This window comes from Marmota marmota, unplaced genomic scaffold (assembly GCF_001458135.2).
Source record: "Marmota marmota marmota unplaced genomic scaffold, marMar, whole genome shotgun sequence".
Classification (NCBI taxonomy): domain Eukaryota; kingdom Metazoa; phylum Chordata; class Mammalia; order Rodentia; family Sciuridae; genus Marmota; species Marmota marmota.
Window position 1 is genome coordinate 10,280,851 of NW_026000174.1, and position 19,102 is coordinate 10,299,952.

The 19,102-nt window shown below is 38.6% G+C and overlaps 1 long non-coding RNA gene and 1 pseudogene across 1 annotated transcript; both read left to right on the forward strand.

The window, feature by feature from the left end:
• The first annotated feature begins 406 nt into the window (after window positions 1–406).
• Window positions 407–16,252, forward strand: LOC125612008. Its single transcript, XR_007342244.1, has 3 exons — window positions 407–613; window positions 7,284–7,339; window positions 14,852–16,252. It is a non-coding gene; the product is annotated as an uncharacterized LOC125612008 (long non-coding RNA).
• LOC125612007 lies at window positions 8,512–14,858 on the forward strand (annotated as a pseudogene).
• Window positions 16,253–19,102: the final 2,850 nt, after the last annotated feature.

A 19,102-nucleotide genomic window follows, 5' to 3' on the forward strand; every position in this document is an offset into this window, starting at 1 on the left:
GCAGAACCGGGTGTGGTAAAGATAGACTATTACTGCATGCATATAGGATGCCTCCCTCTCACTGGGGATGTAAGTGATAATATGGTCCTTAGCTTTCAGGACCCTGGGCTAGAAGGGAATCCATCAATCAATATGTAATGGAGAGCCACAGTGAAAAGTGCTGCAGTGCAGATGTAGAGAGCACAGGGGAGAATACAGACAACTGATGGGGATGACCAGAGAAGGCTTCAGCGAGGTGTCACATGAACTAGGTCTGGAAGGGCCAGAAAGTTGGACTCCAGGGAAAGAAGAAAGGTATTTCTGTTAGAAAGATATACCTGTGGGCTGGGGACGTGGCTCAAGCGGTAGCGCACTCGCCTGGCATGCGTGCGGCGCCAGGTTCGATCCTCAGCACCACATACAAACAAAGATGTGTCTGCCGAAAACTAAAAAAAAAAAAATTAAAAAATTCTCTCTCTCTCTCTCTCTCTCTCTCTCTCTCTCTCTCTCTCTCTTAAAAAAAAAAAAAAAGAAAGATAAAAAAAAAGAAAGATATACCTGTGAAACCTGGCCCCTGACATGGTGAATGGTCAGGATGGAGCTGACACATGGGTGGAGTGGTAGGTTTTGCAAGGTAAATGGGTTACAAACACTCTTATATGTTATGTTAAGGAGTTTGTAGCTTTTATTATTTAGAGATCAGGAAAGTGGAGTTATGGCTTGACATGGCACATCTGTTTTGCAACCTCTAGTTTTATAATTAAATAATTTGGGAAACATTCTATACTATATTTCTTTTTCTTGGAGGCCTTATATGTATATAACTGCCTTGAAGGTTCTGGAATGATAAACCCATTTGTTTAATACATGGTCTCTCTTACCTTTTTTTTTAATTTTTTAATTCTAATTTGTTATATATGATAGCAGAATGCATTACAATTCATATTACACATATAGAGCACATTTTTTCTTATCTCTGGTTGTATACAAAGTATATTCACACTATTTGTGTCTTCATACATGTACTTTGGGTAATGATGTCCATCTCATTCCACCATCTTTTTTTATACCCCTTGCCCCCTCCCTTCCCTTCCCACCCCTCTACCTATCTAGAATTCATCTAATCTTCCCATGCACCTTCTCCCAACCCCAGTATGAATCAGCCTCCTTATATCAGAGAAAACATTTGGCATTTGTTTTTTGGGGGATTGGATAACTTCACTTACCATCAGATTCTCCAACTCATCCATTTACCTGAAAATGTCATGATTTTACTCTCTTTTATTGCTGAGTAATATTCCATTGTGTATATATGCTACATTTTCTTTATCCATTCATCTACTGACGGGCATCTAGGTTGGTTCCACAGTTTAGCTATTGTGAATTTTGCTGCAATTAACATTGATGTGGCTGTGTCTCTGTAGTATGTTTAGGACATACGATTTAGGGGAAGGAGGCGGGAGAGACAGATTTCAAAGAAAATTTTAAAAAGAGCCTTTCTCACCAATCTATCAGTATTAGTTAGGGACTAGAGGTGGAACCTTTCATAAACCTAAAGACAGCCTGGTACTGGGGGTGAGGAAGTCGAGGCTCTTATTCTGTCTTTACTGTTAAATGAGTTTTGTGCCCTTGGCCAGTTCACCATGTTTTTGAGATTGACTCATCCTCAAGACCCAGATAATACTGCCTGACCATTCCATGTTAAACACTTAACATATATTAGCTCATTAAGTCCTCAAATTAAACCTGAAGTTAGATTCTCATTTCAGAAATAAGAAAACTGAGAAACTGAAAGATTAAAGAAATCATTCAGGACCACCTTCCAGTAGATGAAGGTGCTGACAGACAAGGATGGGCTGTGTTCAGGAGAAAGAATAGTTTGGAGGCGCACAAATGAACAGGGGCAGGTAATCTTCAAGGAATCACAGTACAATCTGGTATGTAGAAGATAAGAATGGAAAAGGTAGGTTTAAACCAGGTTGTAGAGGGTCTTTGAATGCTGTTGCATTTGCATTTTATTCTGTAGCCATTAGGAGTCACTACCCCAATTTTCAAATGAGGCATTAGAAATGTTCTCATTCAATGTTCATTAAATCCAAAAATATATATATTTAAACATACACCATTATTTTATGTACCATAAGCAAGAAAAAAAATCCACATCATCTTATTGAAAGAGGATTTTTAGACTTACTTGGTCATGAATTTCTGGTCTGTCACTTTTCTGCATGCATAAAAGGGAAAATGTAAATAAAATTTACTGGTAAAGGATTCCTAAAATCCCTTCATATTCAATTCCAACTTTGAATCATTTTGACTCATCATATTTATTTATGTAACAACCATCCTATTGCCTTCAGGAGCATTGATAGTGCAACATTTCTTAAAAATGCCTCATCGTTGTCTTCAAATTTTTCTTCCGAGTCAATGAAACATTCTGTGAATTCCAATACTGGTACTCTTTAAGATTTTTTTTTTTTTTTGTACTGGTGATTGAACCCAGGAGTGGTCAACCACTGAACCATATCCCCAGTCCTTTTTATTTCTTTTGTTTATTTATTCTTTTGGACACAATACATTTATTTATTTCTTTATTTGCGGTGCTGAGGACTGAACCCAGTGCTTTACACATGCTAGGCAAGCGCGTAGGCTACCACTGAGCCATGACCATAGCTCTTATTTATTTTATTTTGAGACAGGGTCTCACTAATTTGCTTAGGGCTGCTAAATTGCTAAGGCTGGCTTTGAGCTTGCAATCCTCCTGCCTCAGCCTCTGGAGCTGCTGGGATTACAGGTATGTGCCATTACACCTGGCTGACTAGAAGATTTTTTTTTAATATTTATTTTTTAGTTGTAATTGGACACAATACCTTTATTTTATTGATTTACATGTGGTGCTGAGGATTGAACCCAGGGCCCCGCATAAGCGAGGCAAGCACTCTACTGCTGAGCCACAACCCCAGCCCCCTAATTAGAAGATTTTAACAAAAATGTTCATATTTCTTCCCAAAATGGCCTTTGAATTATTTGTTCAGATTGTATTTATTTAGTCACACCACCAGATGATAGTCAGGTGAATCCTCATGCAGGCAATGATGGGTGTGTCCTGACTGCAGTTTAACAGAAGTTGCTGTCAATAGCAAGAAACTTTCTTTCTTTTTTTTTTTTTTTTATTTTTATTTTGAGCAGGGTGAGAGTTACTGGGGATTGAACTCAGGGGCACTCAACCACTGAGCCACATCCCCAGCCGTATTTTGTATTTTATTTAGAGACAGGGTCTCACTGAATTGTTAGTGCCTCCCTTTTTGCTGAGACTGGCTTTGAACTCCCAATCCTCAATCCTCCTACATCAGCCCCCTGAGGCACTGGGATTACAGGCATGTGCCACCATGCCCAGCCAAAACTTTCTCATTTTGATGCTAAAATTTTTGTTTATTTATTTATTTGAGGTACTGGGGATTGAACCCAGGGGCACTCTAACACTGAGTTACATCCCCAGTCCTTTGTATTTTTTGAGACAGGGTCCGCTAAACTGCCCAAGATGGCCTGGAATCCCTGAGTTACTGGGATTACAGATGTGAACCAACATGCCTGGCTTGATGCCTGGCTTAAATTAAATATAATGGCCTGCAGAAGGTCACACAGGGGTAAAATTATCAGGACCAGAATTTAAAAGTAAGGAGTATGGTTTCTGGAACTAGACTGCTTAGCTTCCAGTCCTAGCTCCTCCACTTAAAAGCTTTGTGACTTTGGGTAAGTTTCTTCACATCTCTGAATCTGTAAAATTGAGATAATAATATTAGCTTTATAGAGTAGTTGAGAAGAATAACTACAAAATACTTAGAACAGTGCTTGGCACCTATTAATCTTCCCTCCCCTATACAGAATCAGCTTCTGAAGAGGACTATTTAATATAAACTTGAGGCTCAAAGAGCCCAATTTTTTTCATAGTGTCATAGCTGCTCAGCAACAAAGTCCCTTGGGACTTCAGCTCTTTCCATTGTTCTGCATCCTCTGCTCTACTGGTTTTACCGGAAGCATGGATACAGGAATGTGAATAGTGGTCTCCGAGAAGATGGTCACTATTGCCTCTTCCCTTGCAATCCTGGGACAGTTATCTCTCTGATTGCTGGATGTATGTTTTTATTTAAGGTATTTCTAGATGATGTAGGATGTGAGAATAATTATGGCCCCAGTACTATCTATCAAAGATTGGGCATGCTTTATGTTTTCCTAGGATTGTTAGCTTTCTGAAATGAGGTTAATGTACAGGCTTTATTCACCTGGTGTGAATGTTTATTACTAATACTAAAAATATAGCAGGGAAGTTATAAGCAAAATGTAGCAGGAAAACTGGCATTCCATATCCATAGTTGGATGGACCTCTGACCTGAAGAATGGGGTATATCAGGGTCCATCCACTCACTGAGGAGGCTACCATAGTATGCTCCTTGTCATACATGTCTAAGAGCTTCTATATCACCAGGGGATACCTGGTTGACTCTATCAGTATTTCCTAGCAGAGTTAGGAAAAGATGGAAGAAGTCAAGACAAAGTCCCTGAAAAGCACGATTCAGAGAAGAGCCTCTTCTTTCCTATTCCTTAGTCCCAGGCATAGGCTTAGCTCTTGCAAGAGGCTTTTTCAGAATAAGCTGTTTCTGTAGCCATCTTTCCTTTTCTCTGCATCCCTGGACATGAGGTATAATTCTTTATCGGGGATCGGGTCTTCCTCCATTGTTACTTTACTCTCTTCTTTGTCCCTTTTTACCAGGATCCTTTATTGCGAGACTGTACTTTTTCCCAATTCAGAGAAAGAAGGTACAGGCCAACACAGGATACCAGGGCTAAGTTGAGGACCTGAAAAGAGTCTTCCTCAGCAAAAACAAATGATAACAAACATATTGACACAAGTCTAAAATGTAGATTCATTTTCAGAGCCAAAGGACTAAACACAACACAGACAAGAAGTAAACAAGAAACTGATTTGCTGGGACAAAGCCAAGCACAAAGACAAGGTAGTCCTGATTTAAGATCCCACAGCATGGAACATTTCTCTCCAAGCTGCATTCCTCAGCAGAATCACTCAGACACTTAGGTGCATCTTCTTTTTATAGCCACGTGCCTCTAGGAAGGTGGAGGCTGTTCTTGGGTAATGATTATTTTTAGCTTGACTCAATGCCACGTGTGGTTGTGGCCTGAGATTTAGAGTCATGCCCACCTGGTTTGAACCCTGGCTCTTCTACTTAATTGGTATGTATCATAAGCAAATTTACTTAGTCTCTTTAAGCCTCACTTTCCACAACTACAAAGTGGGGAGGGAAATAAAACATATTAAAGGACTCTTGTATTAAGAAATTATATAATGTAGAGTCAGTATAAGGCATTTAGTTCAGCCCCTGATACACCATAAATAATCCGATAAACTACTTGATGAGGCCTATAGTGCCTCCCAAATTCATTCTCATACCACTCTCTGATGGTCAACTACCGTTGAACCACACTGGCTCTTCTGTTCTTCAAAAGACCCAAGTTCTTCCTCACTTAAGGCCTTTGTGCTTGCTTTTCTTTCTGTCTAGAATATATCACCTCCCCCACAACTTCCACATATCTGGATTCCTCTCATCCTTCTGATATCAACTAGTTCCTTCAAACAACATAGGTAGCTATGAGCATGGACTCTGAATTAGCTCTACCACTTATTGGCTCTGTGGCCTTGAACTTGTTACTTCTTTATTTTTTTATTTTTGATCCTGGGGATTGAACCTAGAGGCATTTTACCACTGAGCCACATCCCTGACCAATTTTATTTTCAAACAGGGTCTCACTAAATTGCTTTAGCCCTTGCTAAGTTGCTGAGCCTGGCTTTCAACTTGCAATCCTCCTGCCTCAGCCTCCTGAGCTGCTGGGACTACAGGTGTGCCCCAGTGCCAGCTCATGTTACTTTGTATTCTGATTTTTTTTATATAGGGTAACAATGTCTCTCATTAGACTGCTGTGAGAATTAAGTAATTCATACATATAAAGCATCTAGAATGGTGCTTAGCATGATGTAGTGACCCTCTGTAAAAGTTATTGCTGTTTGCTGGGTGTTATGGCACACACCTGTAATCCCATGGCTTGGGCAGCTGAGGCAGGATCATGAGTTCAAAGCTAGCCTCAGCAATGATAAGGCACTAAACAACACAGTGAGACCCTGTCTCTAAATGAGATACAAAATAGGGCTGGGGATGTGGCTCAGTGGTTGAGTGCACCTGAGTTCAGTCCCCAGTACCGCCCCCCAAAAGTGATTGCTGTTGTAATAAAATGTCAGAATCTTGTGGAGAGCCTCCTCAACCACTTTATTTAGCAATCTCCCCCAAACTGCTGTGATTATTTACAAATTTAGGTATATTCCTACCATCTTGTTTCATGCTATTTATCCTGCTTTCTCCCCTTCGATTAGATTTATCTGGTTTTTTTTTTTCCTCTTCCTCCCATGGTTTGGAATTCACATATTCTACTTCTATTATTTTAGTGATTTGCTTTATCTATTTTTTTAACCCAAATTCTTTATTTGCAATCTCATTTGGAGGGGGAACAGTACTGGGGATTGAACCCAGGAGTGTTTAACCATAGATCCACATCCCCACCCTTTTAATTTTTTTGATATTTATTTTTTAGTTTTAGGTGGACACAATATCTTTATTTTACTTCTGTGTGGTGCTGAGGATCGAACCTAGTGCCTCATGCATGCTAAGCAAGCACTCTACCACTGAGCCACAACCCCAGCCCCCTTTTAATTTTTTTGAGACAGGATCTTGCTGAGTTTTTAGGACCTCACTAAGTTGCTGAGGCTGGTTTTCAGCTTGCAATCCTTCTGCTTCAGCCACCTGAGTCACTGGGATTGTAGGTGTGTGCCACTGGGCCAGCTTCCTTATTTGGAATCTAAAGTAAAACACCACCTCTCTGCTATTTAGAATTCAAGATCTTTAGAAAGTTCTGCTTTAGAACACTATTATACTGTTGGTGGGATTGTACATTGGTACCGCACTATGGAAATCAGAAGGAGGTTCCTCCAAAGATTAGGCATGGAACCACCATAGGACCCAGCTATCACACACCCTCAGTATTTGTCCTAAAGAATTTAAATCATCATGCTGTAGTGACATAGGCATATCCATGTTTATAGCAGCACAGTTCACAATAGCCAAACTATGGAACCAGCCTAGGTGTCCATCAATGGACGAATGGATAAAGAAAATGCAGTATATATACACAATGGAGTTTTATTCAACCATAAAGAAAAATATAATTGTCATTTGCAGGAAAAAGGATGAATCTAGAGATCATTATATTCAGCGAAGTAAGTCAAACTCAGAAGGTAAGGAAGGTATGTTTTTTCTCATATGCAGATGCTAGAGAGGAAAAAGTAAAAGAAAGGTGGGATCAGATCTCAAAGAGATCAAAGGGAAGTCAGTAAAGAAAAAGGGCCAAGAGATGGGAGGGAGGGAGGGAAAAACTGGCATTTGAGTGGAAACTGAAAAGAGGAGAACAATTGGGGAGTGATATTGACCAAATTATATTGTTATATTGTGTGCATCTACAGATATGTAACAACAAATCTCATCATTTATGTACAACTATAATGCACCAATAAAAAAGGTGAAAAACAGAGCAAGTTCTGCTTTAATTCTGTTATTTCCTCTACATTGGTCTTTATTGTTGTCTAATCTTTTGATTCCAATTTGTTTTCCACCCTCTCTTCCCAATTTAGCTGTCATTACTATTTTATACTGTCAGTGCCTTGGAAACCCACATGTTCACCAATTTCTTTCACTATATTAGATATGCATGTTGGTTGGAAGGATAAATGACCACAGAAGTTAAAAGAGTGAACCAAGAATGCAGTATAGCATAGCAAGACATCTATAATAAATGCCACTAGCAAAAGTGGAAACATCATAAGATTTACCTGATCATTACTTAGTATTTAAGTACTGTCTTGTATCTAATCATATTTAGCTAATTCAGTCAATGTTTATGCCCCTACTTAGTGTATAACCTCAATAGATTACACCAAGAGGCAATAGAGGAAAAGAAGATTCTGGCCTTTGGAAAATCCTATATGTTATAAATGAATAATAAAAGCTAGTGCTTCTTCATAACAGTATCTAGTAAGCACCTAACTATATATGAAGTTATGTATTTTAGTCAGTGGGAATGACACTAAGACAAAGAAACTGATACTGGTGTTTCCATTCTAGTGGGTGAGGTGAAGGAAGGGAAAGCCAAATTAAAATCAGTTAGCAGGAGTTATTTAAATAATAAATATTGTGCACACCTATAATTCCAGCAGTTTGGGAGCCTGAGGCAGGAGGATCATAAGTTCAAGGCAGCCTCAGTAACTTAGCAAGACCCTGACTCAAAAAAAAACACAAAGAGGGCTTGGGTTGTGGCTCAGAGGTAGAGTGCTTACCTACCATGCATGAGGGACTGGGTTCGATCCTCAGCACCATAAAAAATAAAATAAAGATATTGCATCCATCTATAACTAAAAAATAAATAATAAAAAAATATAAAAACAGCTAGGGATGCAGTTCAGTGGTGGGGCATCCCTGGGTTCTATCTCAGTACTACCAAAAACAAATTTTTTTTTTTTACTGATCACCCACCAAGTCAGAGTTAGCTATAGTAGATGCTAGGAATACACCACAGAATGAAAACAAAAGTCCCTGTCTTCATGGAGTTTACAGTCCTTTGTGGGAAAGACTGACTATAAGAAAATATAAGATGTTATGGAGAAAGAAATGCAGGAGTAGAAAGTGTATGTGTGTAAGGTACAGTTTTAAGCAAGGTAAGGAAGGCCTCTAAAAATTTGACATTTAAGTGGAAACTGAAAAGAGGAGGAGAAGAACCATTGGCTTCTGGAATAAGAATGTCAAAGAACTGCTAGGACAAAAGCTCTGAGTCACAGAGCACTTTGGATAGCCCCACTATGGGGATTGTGATAGGAGGTGAAGTCATAGATTACAGGGGAACAGAAAACTTGGGCCATTTTGAGAAATGTCATATTGACTGAGTGAAATAACATTAGGAAAAAATTAAATGTTAAAATGATTAAATAAAATATGGGTTGAATTATATGTCTGAAGCCAGCTGGGCAGCATACACTTTATATCAAAGAGAGAGAGAGAGAGAGAGAGAAGGCATGAATACCCCAAACACTTTTCCTTGTACTATTTTATTTTTGTCCATGTCTCAACTGAAGGTGATTTTGAGGTATGAGAAGTTTTCAATTCCAGTAACAGTAGAATAGTTTATATTAGATCAAATCTTGTACAGGAAAAAAATTATAAACTTAAAATATGTAAAATAAGTGTCTGAAGTCACCAAAGAACAACCAGACAGAGTAGGTAAAAACTAGAGAAATTTTGATTTTTAAAATACAGGAAAGATATGTATCATATCTTGCCTTCTGAAGGTATCTTCCAGTGTACACAAGGAACAGTAGTAATTAGAAGCCAAGCAGAAAGTTGTACATTTGGCCTAAAGAGTTTGAGATCTACAGAGCAACTAGAAATTGAACAGAAAAATCCTGGAAGTGGGGAACAACAAAAAATCTGTGACTAAACACAACTGATAATGGTACAGCTACTTGTATGGTATGCACAAGGCCCTGGGTTCAAGGCTCAGTCCCTAGCACTGCAAGAACAAAAAGATTTAGTTGACCCTTGTACTCTGATGAGTAAGACTTTCAGGACCCAAGGAGGAAACAAGGAAGGAGAAACTGCTGAACTTTCAGCTGCTACCCACCACCGGGAGACATGTTGCAGTTTGAGACCTGCCAAATTAGAACAGCTTGGTCAACACCTTGAACTTTCCATTGAAATCTAGAGGAGTACAACCTAGAATAAAAAATTGTGTCCCCACACTTAGGGAATGACCATAGGACTGGGCACCATACCAAAATAGATCTGTTTCAAGAAAGCTATAGATTAATCCTCCATAAATTCAAAGTTATCCTTCAGAAAATGCCTGCTAAAACAGAAATCACTCTGCAGAGAAAGATAACAGGACCAGAATCTCCTCGATGTATCATGCTCAACATTTGAAGAAGCACTTCCAGCTGGGCCCAGTGTCACACATCTATAATCCCAGTGATGTTCAAGGTGGAGGCAGGAGGATCACAACTTGAGGATAGCCCCTGCAGTTCAACAAGATCCTTGCTAAATTGCATAAGCTAGCCTCAAAATAAAGAAAGAAAGAAATAGATAAATAAGGACTAGAATGTAATGCAGTGGTAGAGCCCCTGGGTTCAAGCCTCAGTACCACAAAAACATTTTTTTAAATGAAACTTTTCCAGTATGTCTTTTTATATGCAAGAGAAAAATCAGTTTTTAGAGACCCTCTAACAACCCACATGTTGAAATTAGCAAAGACTTTTAAAAACTATGATAAACACGTTAGGGTCTACTGTAAAAAAAAAAAAATGGATATAATAGGTGAACAGATGGGGAATTTCTGAAGAGATTTGGAAATTGAGGGCTGTAAAACAATAGAAACTTTGGAATTAAAAGTTATAGTATTCAGTAAACTAATTGGTGAGAAGAATAGAAGACAAAATGAGGGAATATGATAGACCAAGATAAATCATTCAAGCCAAAGAACAGAGAAAAAGATTGGGAGGAAAAAACACCAAAGCTCAGTGATTAATGGACTAGTGTCAGGAAATCTAACTTGTAGTGGAGTTCCAGAAGGGGTAGGGGAAAGGGAGAAAAATACTTGAAGAAATATTAACTAAATTATTTCAAATTTTATCATAAATAGCAACCCACAGATCCTGGATTAATTAATTTCAAGTAGGATCAACACAAAAACATACCAAAGCTCATTATCATCAAGGTGCTAAAAACAAAGATACAGAAAATATCTTCAAAGTAGTTAGAGAAGGAACACACACGCACACACACACAGTTTCTTCCAAGGTGATAGCTGCTTTTATCTGAAATAATGGAGACTACAAGATGATGTAGTGACATCTCTACAGTCCTAAAAGGAAAAAAAAAACTATTATTATCCTAGTTTCTATACCCAGTGAAAATTTCTCTTTTTTTCTTAAATATAAAGGCAAAATAAAATTGTCATTTTTTTTTTTTAAACTGAGAATGTGTTACCAGACAACTCAGAATATAAGAAATACTATAGGCCCCTTGAGACCAGGAACTGTGGCTGTCATCCTACGTACTTCTGCCTAACACAGTCTCATCATTGTAGGAATGCATTTTTCTTCATGCTCCATACATACTTGCTAGGTATAAGGCATATTACCAAGACATTAATTTTATTTCATATCCTCAGAATAGCCTAACAGGATAAGCATATTATTGTCTTTATTTCTCAAGTGAAGAAAGAAGGCATAGAGAATATAAGCTGTGATACAGTAAAGTGGTGCATCATCTTATATTATGTCCAGTAAAAAATTCTTTTTAAATATGAAAACAATTTTTTTAAATGCATTGCTGGGGATGGGACCCAGGACTTCACACACACTATATCCTAAGCAAGCTGTCTACACCCCCAGAACTCATATATATATTTTAAAGCTGAGAAACTGTGTTACCAAACAACCCCTAATATAAGAAGTACCCCCAAAAAGTACTTCAATAGTGTGTACCTCTGTGGATACAGAGTTATTTCAAATAAATTATAATGATATAAGAGAATGGCTGTGAGAAGGAAGGCTGGAACTGAGTTATCAACAGCTTTTAAAGATCTGGCTTACAGGTTTGGGAAATTGTGTTATATTATCCATGCAACTCTGTCTTTTTAGGGCCATCCATCACACCATTTCCCCTCATCTACTTTTATACCAGTTATTCTTATTGGGGTGGGGGGAGGCAGCAGAACCTTGCATTCTGTGTTTGAAGTCTGACTCTGCCAGTGTCATGACCAAGGCATTTATATAAGGAATGCAAGGATTAACATTTGGAAACAGTGCAATTCATTGAATTAAGAGAACAGTGGAGAGCAGCAGCAACCAGGCAGCAGAGCTTTGGAAGGCTCTGGTACCCACCAGGATGCCCAAAAGAAAGGTCAGCTTGGGTGAAAGAGGAGCCCAAGAGGAGGTTGGCCAGGTTGTTGGCTAAACCTGCTCCTGACAAGTCAGACACCAAGCCCAGGAAGGTAGTGGGCAAGGCTAAATACTCAGACAAATATATTCAAACAAAAGAGAAAAGGATAGCAAAGAGAATACAGGCTGAAGTGGCTAACCAAGAAACAAAAGAAGATTTACCTGCAGAAAATGGAGAATTTGAAAATGAGGAGAGTCCAGCCTCTGATGAAGCAGAAGAGAAAGAAGCCAAGTCTGTTAATAATATGCCATGTCTTTTTTATCAACTATTTTGTAAAAGCAAGTTTTTTAGTTGCTCTAAAAACATCTCTAAAAAAGAGGGAATCCCATCCCACCTCCTCACATTTTTTTTTTAAGTGTAAGTGCCTTTTTTTAAGAAGTGAAATCATTTGCCAGTTGTTTAGTTTGGGATACAACCATAAAATAGTGGGATATTGAATTATGGGCGGCTTGGACCATGTCTGGTATCAGCTTAACACTTCATAAGCGGGGAGTTAGTTTTATATCCTACAATACAAAGCATATTAAATGGCAGTTTGGAGTCACAGTCCTGCATTTAATGTCTTGAACATTTTATATTACTTCTATTCCTGTGTTTTTTAATAGAATTTCCTATAGAATTTTTAATAGTGGTTTCCTAAAGAAGACCACTCCTGGATTACTGCTGTCAAATTATGTGTACTCTGTAACATCTTCGGTCATAGGAATCTAGTTTTGCTAATAATTTTTTTAATGTGATGTGAAAGATGGAAAATTTGAGTATGTAGTATGTATGACAAAGTTATCAATTAATGAGACCTAAATAACAGCAGCATTCAAAGATAGTGGTATTCGCTATTCTCTTAAGGATAATTTGCCTCCAAATTCAAAGCTGGAAAGTCATTGGAATAACTGAAAAGAATCAGTATAAGTCTTTTTTTTTTTTTTTTTTTTTTTTTGGTACCAGGAATTGAATTTGTGGGCATTTGACCACTAAGCCACATCCCCAGCCCTATTTTGTATTTTGTTTAGAGTCAGAGTCTCACTGAGTTGCTTAGTACCTCGCCATTGCTGAGGCTGTCTTTGAACTAGTGATTCTCCTGTCTCAGTCTCCAGAGCCACTGGGATTATAGGCATGCACCACCGCTCCTGGCTAGTATAAGTCTTTTTAGATTTATGGTACATGTGTTAAGAATTGTGTACAAAGTGAAATGTCTCAATATAGCCAATAAAATCTCAGTTATGAAGACTAATGGAGACAAATCACTTGATCGTATGATTTTTTTTTTCTTGCAAAGGAGCAGAAGGGAACTTTCAACAGGGTGTTAGAAATATTTGGCATCTTGGGGCTGGGATTGTGGCTCAGAGGTAGAGCGTTCGCCTAGCATGCGTGAGGCACTGGGTTTGATCCTCAGCACCACATATATATAAAATAAAGACATTGTGTCCACCTATAACTAAAAAATAAGTATTAAAAAAATATTTGGCATCTTGTTGTCAGTAGTGTAATATGGGTGTCTACAGTTCTCAGAACCCCCTATCTGAACACCTAAAATTACGCTGTGTGCCTTTTATCATAAATATGTATACCACAAATTTTTAAAAAATATTTGTCTTTTAGGTTGACACAATATCTTTATTTTACTTTTATGTGGTACTGAGGATCGAACCCAGTGTCTCATGCATGCTGGGTGAGCGCTCTACCACTGAGCCACAACCCCAGCCCTACCTCAAATTTGTAAAAAGGGAAAAAAGGCTTGTATACTAATGTTTATAGCATGTTTATTCACAGTAATCAAAAACTAGAAACAACTCAAATAGGCACTGTATTTTACAGTTGCAGAAGTCATATTCTTTTCAAATATTCAAGTAATACATGTAGGCCCCAGCCACACTTTGTTTAATTTTCTTATGAATCTAAAGAGGAAGGTTGTTTTTATGTTAGGAAGTGGGGTTCAAAAGATTGGTCTTGTTCAAGATGGTAGCATTATGAGAGGTAGGTCATCTTTTACCATGACGGTAAACAGTGACTATCCATTCAACTCAAAACCCAGGTTGCCAGAGTCCCAGCCTAGAGCTAGGCAACTTCTCATTGAATTAACAGAAATTTTTGTAAAAATTCACTTCTCACTGTTATCAGCCAGTAGGAAATCTGTTATGTTTGTCAACTTGTTGATAAAACCCTTTTCTAAAGAAAAGCCTTACCTTTCTTATTTCCCTGTGATTTTGAGTTTACAGTTAACTAGGAGGATGCCAAGGCAAGGAGATGGCCAAAGACATTTTAATTAAGTCAAGAGAGACTTGCTTTTAATCAGGTCTTCAGTGTTGCAACTTCTAGAAAGTATCTTGGGATCTCTTGATCTTGCCATATCAGCACTTTAATTTGGTACTCAGGATAAGTGTTTGGAGAGTCAGTGATAAACTAGCTAGCTTCCCAGTGGAGAATACTAAAGCCTCTGGAGATCAAGTCTCAAATTAGACTACAAACATGTACGATTACAACTGGAAGTAATGTGTACAGGAGGAGTTATGGAGTAGATGGTTGAGAAATCTGAATAGTCTTTTTTTCCCCTTTGTTCTTTTTAGATATACATTATAGTAGAGTGTATTTTGACATATTATACATACATGGAGTATAACTTACTCTGATTAGTATTCCATTCTTGTGGTTGCACATAATGTGGAATAGACAGTCTTAAAAACTTATTCATTCTGATTTTTCTTGTATGTACTGAGCATTTACTGATGGTCTCCCCTGAAGCATCCCCTTTTCCTCCCTCCTAGCATCACCTTAATTTCTGTTAAGACAGCTGTGTGGGTCTGAGGACGCTGGCTCCATCTACTGTATACATCCAGTGTGGCCAGGGAGCACATTCCATTCTCCTGGGATTGATTATTTGGATTGGATATATAACCTAAGCAGGTACAGCCTGAATGTATACTAGTTGGTGTGATGTGTGGATATAGATCTTTATTCTGCCGTGATTTGGTTAGTATAAAAAATGATGATCAATTTTATGATCTCACCCTGGGCTTACAAAGAGGTTCATACTATTACAGATGAACAGTTTGGATGAAGGGGAAAGATAAGCTATGCCGTTCCATTAGGTCTGCTCTGAGGATTGAATGGGATCTTCACTACAAAGTACCTGTAGAAAGTCTGGAATAAAATATAAATGAAGTTTTAAAGACTCTGAATTACTGATGACAAAACATACACAGAATATCTCAAGAAATAGAAATGTATTGGAATGATTCTTCTACCACAGAATAAAAGCTCAGAAAATTGAAGGAAGAGTTTTAGTTATCAGGGCAACTTTGATGGCCTGGGGCACACAATCATATTTCAGTGTCCCCAGAGTTCTTTTTGTGTCTCTTTTGCTTATCTGTAATTAGCTTTCCTTTCTTGTGTAGACAAGCTTTCTCCAGAGATAGGAGAGGTCACCCTTAGCCTCTAGTCTCTGACCCAAAAGACAAGGTTCCTTCTCTTGCAACTCCAAATTAAAATCCTAGGGTAGGACACACAGCTTGGGTTATACTTCTACCCCAGAACTAATCAGTATGACCTAGACACTGGAGAACCCTAGTAGTCAGCCTAGGGACTGCATGTGTTCCACCTGACACTGCCAGGGTATGTGTGCGGTCGTCTGAGGGCAGCCCCACCCTAAAAGCAATTTCCCCCAAGAGGAAGGGAAATGGTGCTGAGTAGTAAAACACATGTCCATAGTTACTTAGTATTGCTTTTTGTCCTAAGCAGATTGTTTCTCCTTATTTCTCTAATGGGATGGGGGAAGGGAAAATAAGATTAACAGGGGAAGAGAAAGAAATGAGAATTTCATTGTGTATTTCTATGTAGTAAATAAAATTCCCATGCATCCACCCATTATATCTTATTTAATATTTATTATAATACTGTGAGGTAGTTAATATGCCCATTTCAGCCAGAAACAAGCTTAGCCTAAGAAACTAGCCCAGGACCATAGAAGTAATAGAGCTGGGAGCTGAAGCTGGGTCTACTTTTCTCCAAAGCCTACTGGGCTTCTGCTGTACTATGGTCTTCAAAAATAATTGGGCTAGGGGCTGGGGCTAGGGCTCAGCGATAGAGCACTCGCCTAGCATGTTGGAGGCACTCGGTTCGATCCTCAGCACCACATAAAAATAAATAAAATAAAGGTATTGTGTCCAACTACAACTAACTAAATAAATTATTGGGCTGGTGCTGAGGCTCATCAGTAGCACACTTGCCTGGCATGTGTGCAGCACTGGGTTCAATTCTCAGCACCACATATAAATAAATAAAATAAAGGTCTATTAACAAATAAAAAAATTTTAAAAATAATTGGGCTAAACATATCTGGTTAACATGACAGGCCCCCTTACTACCTTCTGTGAACTCCATTTTGTGTCCCATCCAAGATTCTCATGCTGAAACCCTAATCCCCAATGTGATAATATTTGGAGGCAGGGCCTTTATGAGGTAACTGGGTCACCAGGGTGGAGCCCTCAGGTTGCCATTAGTGTCCTTATAAGAAGAGACCCAAGAATTTGCTTCCTCTCTGTTCTCACCATGTAGGAAACAACAAGAAGGCAGCCTTCTGTAAATGAGATCTGGTGCCCCCTTGATCCTGACTTTTAAGCCACCAGAGCTGAGAACAATGGATATATGTGGATGAAGCCACCCAATCTATGGCAATTGATGACAGCAACTCAATCTTAAGATACCTCCCTAGTCACTCTCCACCGTCTCTCCCCATCACAAGCCTAGATTAGAATCTGAAACCTGCTCCAAACCTGGTCTCATCCCACAGTAGACAAAGGAAGTGTTCTTTTACACAAAAATACTTGTGATTGACCTAAAACTTTAGAACACACTTCTAAACATGAGTTTTTACTTAAAAATGAAGAAAAAAATAGAATATGAGCTGTTATTCTTTATCTGGACCCTACTATTTACTAACTATGCAGTATATTCTGTGTCTCAGTTTATTTGTCCTTAGAGAGGCTCATGATAGAACCTAGCTCATAGGAGTTATTGTGAGAATTGAAAGAAATTTAATATATAAAGTGCTTAGAACAGTATCTAGTACATAGCAAGTAGTATATCCATTTAATTTCTTTATTAGAATTAGTGCTAGTAGTAGTAATAGCAGTGGTGCAATAGTAGTAGTAGTAGTACTGGGTATTTAACTTAAGGACTGTTTACCATTAAGCTACATCCCCAGCCTTTTTTATTTTATTTAATTATTTTGGTGCCAGATATTAAGCCCAGGGACACTAAAGCCACATTTCCAGGCCTTTTTTATATTTTATTTTGAGACAGGGTCTCACTGAGTTGCTTAGGGACTCACTAAGTTGCTGAGGCTGGCCTTGACTCACGATTTTCCTGCCTTAGCCTCCTGAGACACTGGGATTACAGGCATGTGCCATGATGCCTGGCTTATTTTTTTGTTTGGAGACAAGGCCTCACTAAGTGGCTTAGGACCTTGCTAAATCACCCAGGCCAGCCTCAAACTTGTGATTTTCCTGCCTGGGCCTCCCAAGTTATTGGGATTACAGGTGTGCCCTCATAATAATAATAATATGAGTAGCAGACTCATATTAATAGACTCTTCTGCTTACTGACAAACCAGGAAGACTTTTTGCTTGAGGAATCTTCATTGTGTTGCTTGGATTCACATCCAGAGCAAAGGAGCAAACCCCATTATACTATAACCAAAGGCAGAAACAAACTACTACTTATGGACCTGGGAGCACAGTTGTAAGGGGAAAACGGTCTCTTTACATATCTGGTCCTGTATAAGCACATTTGATCAACATTTCCCCATATTTTAGACATAGAGTTTAAATCAGTTTCCCTGTATCACAATGGGCCATGGATGAGTCTGGAATGTAGAGTTTTCATCTCTGAGGTACTGAAGCTGATTTGTTAGAAGGCTGATACGTATAGTGGGAGGGTCTGCATATTTGAGGCAGGGACCAGAAGCCATACAAAGCCTGTGTGTGCAGCTTCAGGATAAAATGGAATATGATTTCCTCAGTGAGATGTGGGGCAACTTGGCAGAAGTTCAGTGTTACAAGGCCCCTACAGAGAACCTGAAGAGTAATCTGTTTGACACACATCAGTCAGTGGGGCAAAGAGGGAAATGGAAGGTTTACCAATGACTATGTAAACTTGATAAGTTTTGGGTCACCCAGTTTTGGGGACCCTTCTCTGACCCTCTCTAACTCACTTCAGAGTAGTACCTGATTCTTGAATTGGATCTGAAACTCATTTGTAATTGATAAATCTTGAGATTTTGCCTCTGTATCAATGGGCATATTGGAATTATGCTTCTGTTAAGTTCTTCAGTAATTGTAGTCTGACTTTTGTATGTCTCTGTAATTTTACTATGTGTTTGCTATATACTAAATGACTTTTCATGTTAAACAATTTAAAACAAGTATTTCAGACATGTGAACAACTACTTCAAAATGAAAGTGAATAGTCATAGCCAGGTACTGCAACACATGCCTCCAATCCTAGCAACTCAGGAGGCTGAGGCAGACGGATCGCAAGTTCGACGCCAGTCTGGGTGACTTAGCAAGACCTTGTCTTAAAAAAATTAATTAAAAGGGTTCAGTGCCCCTTGGTTTTATCCCCATTGCCACCCAAAAAAGAGAGATTGAATAGTTGTGCCTTTGCTTTCAAAATGTTCAGAAAATGGACTGAGAATATTATGTAGTAGTAGTAACTGAATTCAAATACCCAAACATTCCAGAGTATACAGTTCATGGGCTTTCCTTTGTTGCAAATGTCCCTGGGTATGTGAAATAGAGTTTTCATTACATGCTGTAATTAATACAACAGTTAAATAGAAGATGCTGTTCTTGTTTTGAAGATTCAACCTAGAAACTGCATTCTAATATTTGTTTTCCTTCCTACCCCCGTGCCTTATTTTATGTTTAGAATGTTAAAAACCGCAGCATGTTCTTTCTTAGTTCTTAGTTCCCTGGTATGTCACCCACTAGAAGATAATGGGTATCACCTTTGTAACT